Raw genomic sequence first — 14,609 nt, 5'->3', positions numbered from 1 at the left:
ATATGGGGATTGTCTATTTCTCTTGTTGATCTTGAATCTCTTCAATCAATTCTGTAATTTTCCCAATTTGTGGCTTAGGAAGAATAACTACCAATGTCCAGCCTTGACCTTTTATAGGATGTCTTCTCCTTAGGACTTTGATCATCCCTGGTGGGGGACAAGATAAATACCCCCATCTGAAGAGGTGTCACTATATGACACATTAAGATCTTCTTTTTCCTCTTCAATATTCTCCATGACTTCAGTTATACATGTGGAACTTGAGTTTTCGTTTTGTACATCACTTGGAGTTTAACCATTTTTCAAGTGCATTATCTAAGTCAATACCCAAGCAATTGCTTCTTGGAAATGTGAGCACTCAAATTATAAATTACTTACTTTGTGTAACCTACAAAATCCTAGAAGTAGAAAAACACTTGGGTGTACTTCTTCACCTAAATATCACAAATTTGTAACCATGTTGTCTATAAATTGAGTCATGACCTCTTCTTTTGGGGTAGGGATCATAGATTCTCTATTTAGATTATCTAGTTTCTTGGTTGAAGTTATGTCAAGAGTCATCACTTTATAAGAGCCTAAATCTAATGGTTACTAAAATGCCAGATCAATCACGGCATTATATTCCATGATCATTGTCTTTAGTTTTGGCTCAGTGTCTATCTTGATCTGATTATTCAATTATTTCCAAGGTAACCATAGTTGGGAAAAATTAGTTGAGAACCATCCTCCTAGGCACCTTGTACACCCTCTACTCAATAGTAATCCATATGTTTCTAAAATTTCCACGACATGTATGTATATGTTATCTTGAATTCTAGGGTCTGTAGTCAATTGTATTTGAACATCTTTCAATACCCCAATAACTTTTAGTCATGTTTTGTTGAGTTGAATCACTATTTGATTTGAAGGTTTTAGAGTAACTCCCAACCTTTGAGCTAGTGAAAGTGGCATGAAATTATAAGAAGCTCCTGAATCTATGAGACAATTGTTAAGGTTTCTCCCAAAAATTCTAAGACTAAGTAAGAAAGGAAGAACTTTCACCTTTTCTTTATACATGGTTGGCATAGCCTTAGAGGTGTTGACTTGTTGAGATACTATCCTCTAAGATCTGTGTTAGGAATTACCTTTGTATGATCAAGATTATTTTAGCAATTCTTCTCTTTGATTAGGACAATTTCATAGCATATCAAACAAGGATATATTAGCCTTCATTTTTTTAAATCTTCAACTACATTATACTTTTCAATTGACTATGCAGGATTCTTTAGTATCATAGGTATGTTTCCTTGGTTATGATTTTTTTATCCAACATAGGGTGCTCATGTAGGCATTGGATTGTTATTAGCTCTTGGATTTGGAGGCATTGGATGTAATGTAGGAGGAATTCCATTAGTCATGTGTTCCCTCTAATTCTACAAGTTGTAAGTAATTTGATTATCACTATGAAAAGTGAACATCTCTTTTAGTTGAGGATAAGATTCTTGACTAAATGGAATAGTGCATTCTTCATTGACTTTTTCTTCCATTCCCAAATTTTTTGGAGAATCATAAGCTTCTAATAGCATAGTGTTGAATTGCATAAGGGCCTCATTGTTAGTGCCTTGTGAATTCTATTTTACTTCTTGATTTCCATTTAAATATACATTGTCATTGTTGGATGTATTTTGATTAGTATCAAATTTATTGATGTCCACAAATTGAGCATTGTTATTATTATTTTCAAGGATGCTTCTATTATTTGGACAGGTGTTCTAGTGTTGATTCTATCTTTGGAAACTATTGTTGTGATCTAGAGGAGTGAAATTATTCCCTATATTGTTATTTCCACTAAAATTCTTGTTGTGATTCTACCCATAAATTGTTATAAGGACCTACATTCATTCTTTTAAAGTTATTTGTCTTCCCTTGTGATAACCTCAAATGGGTTAGCTCATTGGTAATTTAAGACATGGTCTTCTTTATTTGGCTGATCTTAGTTGTAAAATTATTTTATGCTTGAGTGGATGTTTTTTCCTTATACTCAAAGGAAGTACCTTTTGGAGATTCATATCTTTGGTAGGTTATGGCTAGAACTAGTATGGCTAGTGCTTGTTGTAGTGGAATTGAAGTCACTAGAATAAATTGACTAGGCAATACTTGTGCTCCAATAGGATATGTTAGTACTATTGCACTAGCTTCAGCTAGAACCATCAATCCTCCTCCATTAGGATTGGCTTTTTTAGTAAATGTGATTCCTTCTTTGAAGACTTTTTCCAATGTGTTGATGTCTATAGTAGGTAGTCTTTTTAGTAAGATAGCAGTAAGGTGGTCCATAGCATTAAGATAAATCTACATTGTAGGATCAACTGGTATGATGTAGGGTGTTTCCAACCTTTGTTATGCCATTTGAAAGAAATGATTGAAACATGAAATGGTCTCCACTAGATCTCTCTTAATTGATATGAACTGATGATGTATCATAGTTGGGTTGACAAATGTTTTGAATTGATCTAAGAACAAATTTTCAAAGGTCATCCAGTTTTGGATACATACTGGTGGAAAATGCATGTACTAGTTAATGACAACTTCTCCCAATGTGTATGGGAATAAATAGAGGACCATATTCTATTCCTAAATTAGTTTTCAATTGTATATTTCTTTGAATACCTTGATATGATCCTTAGCTATTCATGTTTCTCCATAGTTGAACCTTGGGCAGAATTTCTCAAGATTCTTAGGAAGGTGATTAAATGCATCTTGCAAGTTGATTGGTGAATCTAATGCATTTTCAAAAAAGACCACTGGTGGAGGATTGAGTGGAATGATAGGTGGAGGTAGGCTTAGAGGTGGAACTAAATAAGATGATAAAATTTGGAATGGAAGTGGTAGAATTCATGGTAATCCTTAATCATTGTAAGGCTTGTGAAAATGATTGAGTTCTAGGAACTCATGTCCACTAGGTGAAAACCTTAAAGCTCATTGAAATGGATATGGTGGATTAGGATCTTCCAATTTGCATTGATTCTAGAAAAGCATGTCTCCTAGAAGCATACCTCTTCAAAATAGTGCACCTGCACACCTTCTAACAGTGACAGGAAATTTTTTTTCTAAATGTCTGAAAACTAAAGAATTCTCAAATAGTAACTTATTTTTCTTATCTTAATGGTTCCAAGTCCTCCTTCTAGAACCACTTTTTTTGAGATCATTAGTTTGTACGATGTTGAATGACAAGGATCCTTTCAAACCCCTCTCTTGAAAAGCTTATGAAGGACCAACTCCAACATTCTAGGTGGGTTCTACAACCTACTAGATTCACTCAATTGAAGATAAATATGTATGTTCACAAGGAGGCCTTTTCTAGTTCAAACTAATCTTAGACAATATGTTGCTTTTTAAAATGTAACCACAAAAGAGATATTTTTTATATTCTCTATTTTATGATGAATAAAATTTATCAATGCAACTATAAGAATTCCTATTTTAACCAAATTTTTGAAAAGAAAATAAAAAAGATAGAATAATGAGAGATTAAAGAAAATAACTCAAAAGGAAATTCCTAATTGACATAAACCAAGATAACAACATGTCTACAAATTAAAGTATCAAAAGGATCAGGTAGGAAACCAAGGAATAGGAGCAACACTTCCTCAACTTCACTAATGCAATCATTGATAGGAACTCAATAATAAGCTAAAGATGTTTCATGTTTCATCAAATTGCAAGGTCATGGAAAGTGTGCTCATGCAAGACAAGATGCTATGCAAGAATAATTGATGATCACTGTTGGAAATATTCAAGATATGATAGGTTATTGAGAGGGGAGGGGTGAATCAGTAACTTAAAAACTTTAAACAATTCAGCACTTTAACCATTCATCATTCATTCATCTAATCTACTGCATATATGAGAAATCAAACATCCATAACACATGTACACAGTGATTTGATGACCCAAAAACCTTCCAAATAGAAAGTAAAATTGGGGTGGGGATGATACCCACAAAACTTCATTACTGTAGTATGAAGTTGGCCTGTTAAGGCTTACATTGACCACTTCTAGTGATCTACCCTGTTAGGAGCATAAAGGACTACTAGGTCCACCTTGTTAGAGGATTTACAAACATACACTGAAGTATGCACTCTATTAGGAGATTTATACAAAGACTATTAAGTCTACCCTATTAAAGGATTTACAAAATTGATTCACCTGTTAGGATAAAATAGTGGATCTATTTACAAACTTGATTTTTTGATTAGATCCTTGAAGTATATCACCTCTTGTGACTAATAAATCTTTACTGCTCCTTGTAGACCTTGCTGAATACTCTGCTCTTCTGCTGATTTGCATTTACACTTCAAAACATTACATGTCTCTCTTGATACTCTTCACATTACACACATCTTGCAAATGATATAATACATTACATATATACCATTCCAATCATTACAATTACAAGGTCAGCTAAAATACAAGTGAACAAAATATTATTGAGTTGGCAGAACAGTAAATAACTCGGGTTCACTGAACTAACTCGGTGACCTTATACTTGGTGTCCACTGCATTACTCGGCATTGTCATGCACTTGGTAGAAGTGAAGGCTCAGTCCATACTAATGACCTGAAGTAGTTCTGAACTTAGTAACCATTGGAGAATCGGTAGATATAGTATCACTTGGTAAGAACTGAATCCTTTGTTTACCATGCTTTCAGTCGGTAAACAATGTGCTTGCATTACTCGGTAGGAAATGTGCTTTCATCACTCGGTAGACACTGTGCTTTCATCACTCGGTAGGCACTGTGCTTCCATCACTCAATAGACATTGTGCTTTCATCACTCGGTAGGCATTGTGCTTCCATCACTCAGTAGGCACTACAAAGCTAGGTGAACACTATAAACTCAATAGCTATACTCAAGTCGGTTAACACTTGAATGCTTGGTGTGAACTGCGAAACTCGGTGTAAACTGCTTAAGTGATGAATGTACAAGGTTGCCACTGAATGCTTGGTGTGAACTGCGAGACTCGGTGTAAACTGCTTAAGTGATGAATGTACAAGGTTGCCACTGAATGCTTGGTATACATTGTAGACTGAGTGATGAGCTTGGTAGGTATACTGATACAGATAAGTGTTGTCACTAATGGCAATAATAACTTAATGCCAACAGATCATTTCTCCAAAATTGTCACAACATTAGAATTTGTTAACACAAGGTAAAAACCAAAACTAAAAGATCGCACAATCATAATAATACAATAAAACCATTGGTTCTATTATTATTCATGAACATACATTCATAAAAATAAGACACTCTAGCAAGAATAACTACACTTAGAATGAGAGCACCAATTGTATATATTATTGCATCAAAATAATGGCCTAGAGTATATTTTAGATCCATGTATTTATAATAAATCATCTCCTCCCTTTGTGTTAGGAGTGAGATCTCTTAAAATGAAAACTCATGCTAAAAACTAATAAAACTAATATAATTATATACACACTAACTCTCTAAATGGTGCTAAGTAGGTCTCCACCCTTGTTTATATCCATTAATGGGTGCATGAGCCTTTACATGACATAAAAGAATGAAAGAATAAGAATATAAGGAAATGTTGAAATGATTTGGAAGTCTGTAGAAGCTCTAAAAATTGGATTTTGGCCTTCTCTAGGTATTTTTTAGAGTTAATTTTTTTTCAAAATTTGTTTCTAGTGCATGGAATGCTCTAAATTAGTAATTGGCAATTAGCTATTAGCACAGTACTTCATCTCCAAAACTGCCAGTGCATCTTTGTGAAAAGTGCACCTATGCACCTTGGTGACAAGTTTCAAAAAGTCCAAAAATCTTCTAAGTGTCAAAATTGAATTTCCAACATCTAAGTTTTCTTCCCCTTTAGACCAAAATGATGTCTAGATGTTTATTCTTAAATTTCTCTATCATCTCTACTACTTGACTAGCTTTCGATAAATCTAAAGCCTCATACTTATTCTTCTCTACTTGTTAGTAATTACTAACTTCTATTTGAGTGTTTATAAAAGCTTCAATCTTGGTGTCTAGTTCAACAAGGTCTCTTTGGTTTTGAAAGCTTCTCTAATGTCATCTCATAGACAAAGCTTCTTCAAATGATCCTCTAAATTGTTGGACTGCTGATTGTACTACAAAAATCTTGGTTTTAGACTCATCTTCAAAAATTATCAAGTCATGCAGCATTATAGTACATCTCTACTTCCAAAAATTGCTCTTGAGCTTTGTCTTTAATCAACTAGATTTCCTCATGCAATCTCTCCATTACTTTATTTCATGTTGATATCTTTTCAATCCAATCATCAAGCTTATATAGCTCCTCTATAGAATATTCCTCCATAAACATCTAGTACCTCTGACCCTTTATTAATCTTAATGCTTGTAAGTCCTTGGCCCAGGCATGTACTTCATCCATTAGCCCAAAATCTTGGGTCACTATGGAAACCAACTTGCCAACATTTCATTGGATTTGTGCAACAGGTTCAAATTGTCTTATATTATTTGCACTCCCTTCTCTTCAAAACTATCTTCTCATTGCTAAGATTCCTCCAAAAATGAGTTCAACTATGTTCCTAAATGCTTTCTTCCTAGTGTAGCGCCAAGAGTGACCTTTGGATTTTCCAAGTCAATAGGTCCCATTACTTTGTTCAAGTAACCTCTTAATAGCTCATTCTACTTGTGTAGTATTATCAGTTCTTATTCATCCTAATATATGTGTTAGAATACCTCCTTCAATCATGTTGTAATAAACACTTTGGTAATCCACTACATGTTTTTCCAACATGACCTCCTTGATTTATTAATTCTTTGGAGTTAGTTCTTTAGTGTCAGCATGAAGAGGAGGAATGGCAATATGTGCAAGAAGGTCCTAGTCTTGGTTCTTCATTATGAAGGTCAATGTTCTTAAATCACCCTTATGTAGCTTAATCCTCTTTACCACTTTAATCAATTACGTCATTCCTTCCTCTATTGTCAGCTCTAGCTACTTTTTCTGTTGAAACATAACCTCCCTCTTTAGCAATGATGGTTTGGAGCTAATGGGTGACATATACTTAGCTGAAGAGGTTGGTTCTATAGCAGGCTCCTTTCCCTTATCACCTCTCTCTAGAATCTTCTCATGTTGAGGAGGAATTTCAAAAGGATTTTTTGTGTTCTCTTGGGCTAAGGACCTAGGCTCTACATCTTGAGGAGTTTGTTGTGTTTCTTCTAATATTTTTCCCTCCCCAGATACTTCATTGGCATGAAGTTTTTGGAATTCTCCTTCCTTGGTTTGTTGTTCTTTTGCTTCTACTTGAATGATCAAAGAGCATGGAGTTATTGACCCTTTATCAAAAATAGCCATATCCTATGATGGTGGTGGTGAAATACCTAAAGGTACTTGAGGTAGAGGAGGTAATTTATTCTAATCCTCTCCTAATGGCTCACTTGTGGGAGTATCTCTAATTTTCTCTCCCACCATCTTAGTGCCCACTAGCATAAAATCAAAGTCTGAGAGGTTGAAGACATCAATTCCCTCACTCTCCATCTCTACTATCCACTTCTATTGTTCATCTTCTAAAGTTAATACTTGGATAGGCTCTCTTGGAGCAGATGAAGGTTTCTATGTAGAGATTCTTCTCCTCTCTTCCTCCATGCCTTTGGTGAAGTAGGTTCTCTAGCTTATGGGGACAAACTCTATTTGTCCCCCTTTTTCTTCATCCTCAATTTTTGGGATGGTTTATGGAACTTGTGAGGATGGATTATTTTTCTTCTTCAATCTCCTCCTTTGTATACCCACCATAGTTGTTTCGGTCCTTCATTTCTTTAAAGATGAGGGGGAGGATTCTTCCTCTATAGTTGTTGGTGGTGAGACCCTCTTTTCATTTATTTATTCCTCTTCTTATTTCTCTTGGTGTACTTTCTCTAGAGGTTAATCTACTCATGCTCCTTGATGCTCATCTTTTCCTTGATTGGGTTTTTGTACTTCTGGAGGTGGTTGGGCCTCATCCGCTTGTTTATTTTCCCTAGGGGGTACCCTCTTCCTCTTCTTGCCCTTATCAACCTCAAAGTACTCAACCTACCACTCATGTTGATGTACCATTTTTGACCTTAATAGGGATTGAAATGGGTAGGTTGGTATAGTGACCTTTACACCTTTACTATTAATAGGCCTAGTTGTGGCTTGTGGAGGTATGGCCTGGGGAATTGGATCTATCCAAAATGGATTTTGGGTCCATTCTCTTATCAATTTAATTACATGTCTGGCCTAATGATCTATATCATCATTTTCCTCTTGCCCTATCTTGACATTCGTGATAGGGCTCTTATATATTTTTTCTCTATTGTACAAAGGATCCATGACTTTAGGGGCATCCTTCTCTATGGCCTTTAGTGGAATCTTCATTTTGAGCACATTCTCTGCTAGGTATAAACTCATTCTACAATAGTCCCTTATACAGACATCATAGCCATCTATTACATTCATCTAGTGATCTTCTAGGGCTTCAACATGAACAATTTTTTTCCCTAGTAGATGCTAGCCCATCCCAATATTGTCAAAGAATGGGCAAGGGAAATTGTACACTTCCAAGGGATACAGATGCCATTTAGAGTCAAAGGTGGCAATGGATTGTTTTTGCTTCACCTCGTATGTGTCAATTGTAATTGTCCAAACCCATTTCTTCTTATGTTGTTTCCTCACTCTATCATAAGTAGAAGTGAGTTGGTGGTCCATCTCTAAGAGTATGAGCTTTTATAAAGGCTATCTTGAAAGCTTTTTGGGGCACAGAAGAGTACCAGCTACCTAAAGATACATAAAATTATTGAATTGAATGTAGTAAGCACCTATTTCTATGATTATAGTTGTCACTTCTACTAACATTCTCTTTGTGCAATCCCCTTCTATGAATCAAATGATGGAAAAAATGAATCCATCATTGACCACTCTGTAGTGGGAGCTTCTTTTTCACCAATTGTGGGTATAACATATAGGACCAAGAATTTGCATCTTGCATGCTTCCCTTTCTATGCAACCTTAGATAATCGATGCTTCTGGTTGCTAGCAAGTACACCATGTATGATGTCATGTAGAATTTAGGATTAGTTTTAACAGTAACTAGCTTCTCATCCATGTTATCACTTAGGATGGTGACCCAATCAATGGGCATCTAGTCATATCCACCTTCCCTACTATGTGGCCCAAAGGTGTCCTGTCAATTAGAAATAAAGTTTGTGCTAGTTCCTTTGCCTCTTTCTCATTATCCTTGTACCACCTCTCTGATCCATCATATGATATTTAAAGGTATTAGTCCACCCTTGTAATATGGAATACTTTCTCAATGTTTTGGGTTTCTAGATCCATGACTATCTCTCCTATGACACATTTTACTACCTTCTCCTCAGTCATATAATTCTCCACCAATATAATTATCAGTTTAGAAGATTGAACTAAAGTAGGGTGTGATGGTACATTTACCAATCCACTTTGGATCAATGTAGATATCATCATTGACCTCTCCCTTGGTTTTTTGCAAATGGTTAGAAAGGCATTCCAATCGATGTGGCCTAGCTCATTTTCTCAAATATCTACATGCCCCCTTGGACTCTTGATTTCTTTGGCACTCCTTGGTACTTGAAAGCAATAGGTTTTGGTGCCATTTTCTCATACATGAAAGATGATGAAAATGTCATTTGATCAATATGAAAGAGGCAAACATTAGTCTTATGGATATTAGGAAGGCAAAAATGAGACCTAAAAAGAACCTAGACCAACTCCAAAATAGGTCAAAATTAGTTGGAAAGAACAAAAATGTAGCCCCCCCCCCCCAAAAAAAATAGCATGTTGTGCATTTCAAAGCACCTAGGTCACCCTTACAATTGCACTAGTGTGCATATTTAGCCTTTGATATGGCTTTGTGTGCAGTTGTACACCAGTGCACGTGTGCACCTTGGCAAGGTGTGCACAGGGGGCAGGGGGGGCCTTAGTCTTTTTAGTGTATGGAAGTGCAGTGTTGTGGGATAGTAGAGAGTGAAGTGAAGAAAGGAGGGGGGTTGAAGCCTTATATAGGGCCCCAGGATAACTCATGCGGGCACCTCCACTGGTTTGCACCTACAAAGGTGCACACCTCTGAGGGTGTGCACATGTACATTTATGTGTGTGTGCACCCATAGAGCGGGGATAAAGTGCACATATGTGCACTTAAAGCACTATTGAGTCCCAGAACTTATTTTTTTCTTCTCTCCAACTATTTGACCTTCCTGATCAAAGACTAAGATTTATCCTAGACCTAGGGGAGGGTCCAAAATGATTGGGGCTCTAGACTAGAAGACTCGGTGGGGAATCTAAAAACTAGGAGGTCCCCATTTTGTTAAGCAAAATGGGGCATGCATCGTGAAACCACAATAGTTACCAAGAACATCAAGGCTTTATCACCATTTTTTTATAAGATTGACTCAAAAAAAAAATGCAAGATTTCTCTGAATATTACATAAGAAACCCAACAAAAATCAAAGTGGAAATGATATTGGGTAACCAAAAAATAAGTAATATTTCCAAAGTGACCCATATAATCATAATAATCATATGTTTGGATATGCAAGGGTTATACATGACTGACTTGTAGGAAAAAATAAAATGAAAGATAGGTCAAGACCTTGGTTGTTGATTGCCCCATTCATAGCACACCATGATATGAATGATCGTGGTGAGCTTAAGGAGGTGATAGCCATATTCTCAAAAAAAGATAATTAAGTGCCAAAATTGAAATCCAACATCAAAAGAAAGAGTAAATTAACAAAAAATAATCATGTGCCAGAGAGATTGGTAGGACTCAATACTGGTAGACCCAAGTCTAATGAGAGGAAAGATGTATCTTGCAAGGACATATTAGTAGCACCTAGCACCTAGATTCAATAGCAAGGAGAAATTATAAGGATAACACTTTAGTGATAAAGGATTGTGCACAAGGACTCTTTGAAGCATGGAGCAATGAGAACTAAATGACCTTATCTAATGTGAATTAACATGAGGCTAAACTATATATAATGGAACTAACTGAGATGCTTGGTAGGGTAACACTATACAAGATCTATGTACAAGTGATGGTGAGGATATTTTGGTGCTATGTATAGGGTTGGAAGGTTGAATGGGATAGATTTTTGGTGGTGCAAAGAAGAGCATGATGGTGTCTTAGTCAAGTTTAAATGTCAAGATGAACTAATGGTGAAGAGGGTGATGTGGATAATGGGAATGATATATCTCAAACAAGGCAAGCATTGGTAAGGATGCATCCCAATGATGAAGATTGGAGTTTGATCAAGGCTTTCAACATGGCTAGAAATAAGACTAAGGGTGTGATTGGATGGGTTTATTGATGCACAATTTTAGATAGCTAGAGGGGAAGAATAGAATGGGGCATGTGATGGTAGATTTCTAGGAGCTTTAGGATATGAATGGATGGCATTGGATTAAATGGGGATATCATAGAGCTAGGAACCAAAAATAACAATGAAAAAGTAATAATATCCATGTATGCTTTGGAAATTATTCATGAACCTCCATTTCCTCCATGAGTATCTTGTCAACACCATCTTTCCATTTCCATGCATCCTTTCCCACCATATTTCCTTCCATTTTCCTATCCTTGGTGTGGGGAATTTTAACTCCTTTGAAACATAGTCCTTGGCTCCCCATTTTCTAATACCATATCCTTTGGTCTCCCATATTCTTTCACATTTAATTTCATCCATTTACCATTCCTTGGTTCTCCCTTGTCATTGGTTATAATCTATTACACCCTCCATCAATTTTTACTTATTCCAATTTAATTCAATCAACTCATTTATCCTCTAATATAATCAAGTTCCCTTCTTCCAATCATTTCCTAAAAATCAAATTTCATCCTATCTAACTATATTTTTCTTATAACCCAATCTTATCACAATCATTCTAGTAGTTCAATCAAGTTCTTCCATCATCTAATCACATCTTGTCCAAATTATTTTATTCAACATCACTCCTCATGAGATTGGACTTCATCTCATCAAATTAAAGTTATAAAAATAGTGATTACAAACAAACTTACACAAATTAACACTTTGAATAAATGATTTGAGAACCTTGCTTCTTTCACACAAGTGCTAGTGAACAATCATAAATATTTCGATACAATTCAATCAAACAATAAATCTTTGCCTTACAAGATGCATCCTTTCTACATAGGCTTGAAAAATTCACTATCAAAATATTGTTCATGGCAAGAACTTGGATTGAATGACTACTTGGTCATAAGGTCTTTTGTTGAGTTTATCTTTGTGTATTAGTGATAGTCTCCCTAAGTATACCTTGATCTTCAATATCTTGGTATCATTTGAATAAGCTTAACCTGATTACATGGGTCATTTTGTGATCTAATCTATTTTCATGATTCTTTAGCACATCACTATTAGTTTTTGAGTTATGATTATGCATTGCTCACTGGGGGTAATGGGTTAGCACACTTCCCACCAAGATCCCTAACAAGACTTTGGGTCTGCTCAAACCTCTCCAATGTGTATATGTCATTTGTTCCCTCCTAGCTATGAAACCTACATCTATGTTTTTAATGTCTCTATTTTGTTGAGAGTCTATTCCACACAAAGGAATCTTGTCATCTATGTTACTATAGCATTCGATGCATAACTACTCTTGCAATATCAAACTAGGGTGTGCTCTCCCATATCAACACAACTGAATCTTGTGAATTCATGTAGTTAGGATACATTTAGATTCATTATCTAGTTAAATCATTATCCAATTCACCCCGCTTCATCCTGATCTTACCAATAAGTCATGCAAGGCCTTTTTTAAAGCCTTTTTCCTTCCCTTTTCCTTCCTATGTCTATTTTTGAGAAAATATATTCCCTTTTCACCCCATTTCCTCGAGTGAGCAACCTCCTCCCCTGTCACCATCATGATGTAACTCTTAAGATTTTTCTCTCCTCTCTGGGGAAATCTATGGTTTTCTTTTCTTTGATGCAATGTCATCCCAAGATCACATCAAAGAGGGGTAAAATTTAGATGCTTAAAATTGTCCCAAACACTATGTTATTTTATTTAATATTTCTCTTGACATTATAATTGACTATTTATTAATTAATTATATTTTTCATATTCTTCTACTTATTTAATTAAATAGGTTTACTTTCCTAATGTATTTAAATTTAATTCAAATGCATCCCCTCTAATGTGTTAAATCTATTTTATGCATAGTGCTCCATAAATCCCCTTTTAAATAAATTTTAATTTATTTAATTCCCTTCACTTTATTAAATTATATAATCATGTGATTAAGTTAAATCCTATTTAATTTAATCATAATCTCACCTAAAACCTAGTCTACCACCCATCACTCTCATCCTTCTAAGCCTACCCTCTAATTAATCCCACTTAATTATCCTAAACACCTTTTAGTCCCTAAGTGGTTGCTCACATGTGTGTGAGAAACTCAAAATCCAAGAAGACCTCCCTTTTATTATTTTATCCAATAAGCCTCTTACACTCTTACACACTTTTTCCCTTTCCTTTCTCCATGGTTTCTCACACATGTGTGAGCACACCTTGAGCCATTTCAATCACCAAAAAGGCTTATGTTGACCTTTGCATGGCTTATTTCCTTAGCCCATGTGTCTCCCTTGTGGTACCTATGTGGATGCCACATAGATGATACCTCCCCAAGGCCTCTCTCAAACCTATAAATATATCCCTTGTCTCAAGCATTCTTAATCACTTCATTGCATTGTTATCATGCTAGTTTAGTTTTAGAGGTTTTAGAGATTTTTATTCTTAGAGCTAATCTTTGGTAGTTGTTTGCATTCTAGTCTTAGATGTTTCATTCTCATTCTATATTTGCATTGTTAGTTTTATTATTTGCATCCATCATCACATCCTTTGAATACTTTCAAGCATGGTTTCTTCCATACCCATTGCTTGAAGTGTTCTCCATTCATCTTAGCATAGTTCCATATCATTGATCATTCATCAGGTCATGTGATTCATCCATAGTTGTGTTTGAGGAGAAAACATCTACATCCCTCATCTTGAGCACACCAACAAGGCCTCTTGTGGGCACCCTTGTTGAGCTTCTTTGAGGTTACATGAGGACTCTTTCTTTTTGGTTGCATTAAATTGTAAAAGTCAAGTATAGGATTAGTTGTATTTGAATTTATTTTGAATCTTTGATATATATGTACAACTAACATTTTATTTTTTATGTGTGCTCCCAATAGGTTAGATTTTCTTATAAACAAAAGATTCAGCCACAAGTGTGTGGAGAATTTGGATGGAAGGATTATGCATGATTTTTTTTGCCAAGTTTTCATCATGGGACTTATCCAAGGTGCTTTTTTTCCAAGTTTTCACCATTGGATTTTTTTTAACTTTTTTTTATTGTTGGGTTTTTACTCATAAATGTTGGTAGGATGGCTAGATAATAAAGCATGAGAAATATTGGATTAAATGAATGGAGTGGTGGTGGGAGTTGGCAGATAATGGATGGGAAGATGTAAGATTGGTGGGTAAATGGACGAGGGAATAGGAAAGATCATCATTGGCACATACCCTGAAGGGTGATGAAGTAGTGGAAAAGATGATG

This window comes from Cupressus sempervirens, chromosome 7 (genome assembly GCF_028749045.1).
Source record: "Cupressus sempervirens isolate cs-2001-9-10 chromosome 7, ASM2874904v1, whole genome shotgun sequence".
In the NCBI taxonomy this organism is placed as follows: Eukaryota; Viridiplantae; Streptophyta; class Pinopsida; order Cupressales; family Cupressaceae; genus Cupressus; species Cupressus sempervirens.
The sequence above is the reverse complement of the archived record's forward strand: the minus strand, read 5'-3'. Positions refer to the sequence as shown.